Genomic DNA, 5,347 nt, shown 5'->3' with positions numbered 1-5,347 from the left:
CTACGCGATCGCGAAACACAGTCTCCACAAGCCTACGCGATCGCGAGCCTCCGCACGTGATCGCAAAACATTAAGCGCATGGTCAGCTTCAGCTTCGTTTACTCTTCGCGAATGCAGCCTTAGCCACGCGTTCGTATAGCAAAACTGAATCCAACCTACGCGATCACGAACTTGCCCACGTGATCGCATAGAACAAATTCTCAGCTGCCAAATTAAGCCTACGCGATCGCAACCCCCTTCATGCGATCGTGTAGAACAAATCCACCTCTGCCTAACTTACTCTACGTGATCGCAGACCAACTTACGCGACCGCGTATAAGGAAATCAAAAGAAAAATACCAGTAGTTATCAGCAGTGTTTCAAAGGCCAAAAGTGATCCGTTAGTCGTCCGAAACTCACCCGAGCCCCTCGGGACCTCAACCAATTATACCAACAAGTCCCAAAACATCATACGAACTTAGTCGAACCCTCAAATCACACCAAACAACCCTAAAACCACGAATCATCCCCCAATTCAAGCTTAATGAAACTTAAGATTTCCAACTTCTACATTAGGTACCGAAACCTGTCAAATCAAGTCCGATTGACCTCAAATTTTGCACACAAGTCATAAATGACATAACGGAGCTATGAAAATTTTCAGAACTGGATTCCGACTCCGATATCAAAAAGTCAACTCCCCGGTCAAACATCCATACTTAAATTCCTATTTTAGCCATTTCAAGCCTAATTTAACTACGGACTTCCAAATAAAATTCCGAACACATTCCTAAGTCCAAAATCACCATACGGAGCTGTTAGAATTGTTAAAATTCTATTCCGGGGTCATTTTCTCAAAATGTTGACCGAAGTCAAACTTAGCACTTTAAGGCCAACTTAAGGAACCAAGTATTCCGGTTTCAACCCAAACACTTCCAAATCCCGAACCAACCATCCCCGCAAGTCATAAATCATTAAAAGCACATACAGAAAGTTTTATTTTAGGGAACAGGGTTCTAAAAGTTAAAATGACCGGTTGGGTCATTACATTCTCACCTCTTAAACAAACATTTGTCCTCGAACGGGTTTATAATTGTACCTGGAGTGCTGAATAAGTGTGGATATCTGCTCCGCATGTCTTCCTCGGCCTCCCAAGTCGCTTCCTCGACTAGTTGGCCCCTCCACTGGACCTTTACTGCAGAAATCCTCTTGGACCTCAACTGGCGAACTTGTTTATCAACAATGTCAAATGGCTCTTCTTCATAACCCAAACTCTGATCTAGCTGAACTGTGCTGAAGTCCAACACATGTGATAGGTCGACACGATACTTCTGGAGCATAGATACATGGAAAACCGGATGAACTCCCGATAGACTGGGAGGCAATGCAAGCTCATAAGCAACCTCTCCAACTCGTCTCAACACCTCAACTGGGCCTATAAATGTCACGACACAAATTAACCCTCCGTAATATGTCGTGATGGCACCTAGTCTTTACGACTAGGTAAGCCTAACATTTGCGGAAAATATAAAGAAAACGCAACCTTTTTTTAAGATAACAGTATATTTTAAATAGCCAAGAGTAGTACCACTACGCATACACAAAATAATTTCCCAAGACCCGAAATATCACTAAGTCACAAGCTGCTATAATCTATGTAGCTCTATACAAAAGTCTGAAGATAATAAGGAAAATCTCTAGACAAGGGAGTAGAAGGGGACTCCGAAGATCTGCGGACGCAAGCAGAGGTACCTTGAAGTCTCCTAGAATCAGCATCACGTACTAACCCCGAGGCTGATAGCTCGCACCTGGATCTGCACACGAAAACATATGCAGGGAAGGGCATGAGCACACCACAATGGTACCCAGTAAGTGCCAAGCCTAACCTCGGTAGAGTAGTGACGAGGTCAGGTCAAGGCCCTACCAGAGTAAATATAATAAATTAAACAGTAAAAGATATAAGTAGAATTTACGGTAACACATATAAAGAAATTCTTGAAATTTTAACAGTTAAGGGAGCCCTCGGCTCAAAACAAGGTAAACACAATGGGAAATCTCTTGGGATACCATCTTGTAGTTTCAAATAAATATGCAGTTCAGGGGGATCTTCCGGAATACGTCCGTAGTCCCAAAGTAAATATGTAGTGCAGGGGGATCTCCCGGAATACGTCCGTAGTCCCAAAATAAATATGCAGTACAGGGGGATCTCCCAGAATACGTCCGTAGTCCCAATTTAAATATGCAATACAGGGGGATCTCCCGCAATACGTCCGTAGTCCCAATTTAAATATGCAATGCAAGATGAAATGGCAGGTATGGCATCGAGTTATACAGTTTATACTGGACACAGATAAGGCAAATCAGGACTTAACTAAACATGAAGCACAAAATGTCAATTAGGCAGTTAAAACACGTAAGCATGCTTTTCTAGTCTAAACTACACAATTAAACATATTAGTACAATTAATAAGAGAAGCAATTTATGATTTAAAAAGGTTAAACATGATTTTTGCAATAATAGGCCGCGTACGTACTCGTCACCTCACGTACAAGACGCACACACACCAAATAATATCAAGATATCTTAAGGGAAAAGTCCCCAACACAAGGTTAGGCAAGCCACTTATCTCGAACCACTCAAATCAACTTGATATCATGTTCTTGCCATGAGTATCTGACTCTAAATGGCCCGAATCTATTCAAAACAGTACAATACCATCAATATGTGCTAATGGAATGAATCCCACAAGAAAAACTACAAAATTAGGCCAAAATCCGAAATTGGCTCAAACCCGGCCTCCGGGGCGCACGTCTCGAAACCCGACAAAATTCACGAAACTAGAAAGCTCATTCACTCAGGAGTCTAACCATATCAAATTTACTAAAATCCGACACCAAATGGTCCTCCAATCCACATATCAAACTCCCAAATCCCTAGTCTCCAACTTCAAAATTCCACCTTAAATACACATTAACTAGGTGGGAAAATACATGGCAAGGTAATATTATTGACCAAAAATAAGCACAAGGAACTTACCTCAAGAAATGCCTCGAAAATGCTCTCAAAAATTGCCCCAACCCGAGTTTGCAAGGCCAAAAATGATAAAAATCGTGAAGCACTTCGATTTTAATCACTGCCCAGGTATTTCCGCACTTGCGGGTGCGCTTATGCAGAAAAACGTGCGTATCTGCGCAACTCACTTACCCCTTCTGCCTTCGCACCTGCGATGAAAGGGCCGCATCTGCACCCTCGCGCCTGCGGAGTCCCTTCTGCTTCTGCGCATCTTGCGCATGTGCGAACATCCTTGCGCATTTGCGGGCATCGCAGATGTGGAAACTTCCTCGCACCTGTGACCCCAGGCCAACTCTTGATTTATCGCATCTGCTCTTCCATCTCCGCATGTGTGGCTCACACACTTGCGGTCTCTTTTACGTAGGTGCAAAAACACCAGAACCAGCAAAGTTCAGAAATTCCTCTAAGTCTAAGTTTTCACCCGTTAAGCATCCGAAACACACCCAAGGCCCCCGGGACCTCAACCAAACATACCAACCAATCCTAAAACACCTTACGAACTTAGTCAAGCTCTTAAATCCCATCAAACAATGCAAAAATCATGAATCACCCTCCAATTCAATTTTAAAGAACTTGAAACTTCAAAATTCTACAACCGATGTCTAAACCTATCAAATCACGTCCAATTGACCTCGAATTTTGCGCACAAGTCATAATCAACATTACGAACCTACAGCCACTTTCGAAATTCCATTCTGAGCTCGATATCAAATTTCCACTATCAGCCGAAATTGCCGAAAAACTAGCCTCCGCCAATTCAAGCCTAAATCTGCTACAGACCCCCAAAACACATTCCGGACTCGCTCCTAACCCAAAATCACTCAACAGAGCTAACGAAGTTGACGGAATTCCATTTCGGATCTGTCTTCACACAGTTTTGACTACGGTCCAAATCCTAAGGCTTAAGCTCTCATTTGAGGACTAAGTGTCCCAAACCACTCTGAAACTCAAAACCAATCATCCCGGCAAGTCACAATAGTAGAAAAACATTTGGGGAAAGAAGTTAATAGGGGATCGGGGCTATTACTCTCAAAACGACCAGCCGGGTCGTTACATCCTCCCCCTCTTAAAATAATCATCCGTCCTCGAACGAGTATAAAGACATACCTGAAACTGTGAAAAGATGAGGGTACTGGCTGTGCATATCCTGTTCGGTCTCCCAAGTCGCCTCCTCGACCGGCTGACCCCTCCACTGGACCTTTACTGAAGCAATATTCTTTGACCTGAGCTTTCTGACCTGCCTGTCCAAAATGGCTACTGGCTCCTCAACATAAGATAGATCTTAGTCCAACTGGACAAAGCTGAAATCCAATACATGAGTCGGATCACCGTGATACTGCCGGAGCATAGACACGTGAAATACCGGGTGAACTCCTGCTAGGCTGGGAGGCAATGCAAGCTCATAAGCAACCTCCCCAACTCGCCGCAATATCTCAAAAGGACCAATGAACCTCGGGCTCAGCTTGCCCTTCTTTCCGAACCTCATGACACCCTTCATAGGCGATACTCGAAGCAAGACCTGCTCACCAACCATAAACGCCAAATCACGAACCTTATGGTTTGCATAACTCTTCTGCCTGGACTGGGCTGTGCGAAGTCTCTCCTGAATCACCTTCACCTTATCCAGGGGATCCTGGACCAAATCTGTACCCAATAATCGGGCCTCGCCTGGCTCAAACCATCCCACTGGGTACCGGCACCGCCTACCATACAAAGCCTCATATGGTGCCATTTGAATGCTGGACTGGTAACTGTTGTTGTAAGCGAACTCTACAAGTAGAAAGTATCGGTCCCATGAACCTCCAAACTCCATCACACAGGCACGGAGCATATCCTCAAGAATCTGAATTGTGTGCTCGGACTGCCCGTCCGTATGAGGGTGAAAGGCTGTGCTCAACTCCACCCTAGTACCCAACTCCTGCTGTACGGCTCTCCAAAACTGTGATGTGAACTGTGTACCTCTGTCTGAAATAATGGATACTGGAATACCATGAAAGGCAGACAATCTCTCTGATATAAATCTCAGCCAACCTCTCCGAAGAGTATGTAGTCAGCACCGGAATGAAATGGGCTGACTTGGTCAGCCGATCCACGATCACCCAAATAGCATAGAACTTTCTCAAAGTCCGAGGAAGTCCAACCACAAAGTCCATGGTGATCCGCTCCCACTTCCACTCTGGGATCTCCAACCTCTGAAGTAATCCACCCGGTCTCTAATGCTCATATTTAACCTGCTGATAGTTGAGACATTTGGCCACAAACCCAACTATGTCCTTTTTCATTCTTCTCCACCAA

The sequence above is a fragment of the Nicotiana tabacum genome, chromosome 23 (genome assembly GCF_000715075.1).
Source record: "Nicotiana tabacum cultivar K326 chromosome 23, ASM71507v2, whole genome shotgun sequence".
NCBI classification, from domain to species: domain Eukaryota; kingdom Viridiplantae; phylum Streptophyta; class Magnoliopsida; order Solanales; family Solanaceae; genus Nicotiana; species Nicotiana tabacum.
This window is presented reverse-complemented; position numbering follows the sequence as displayed.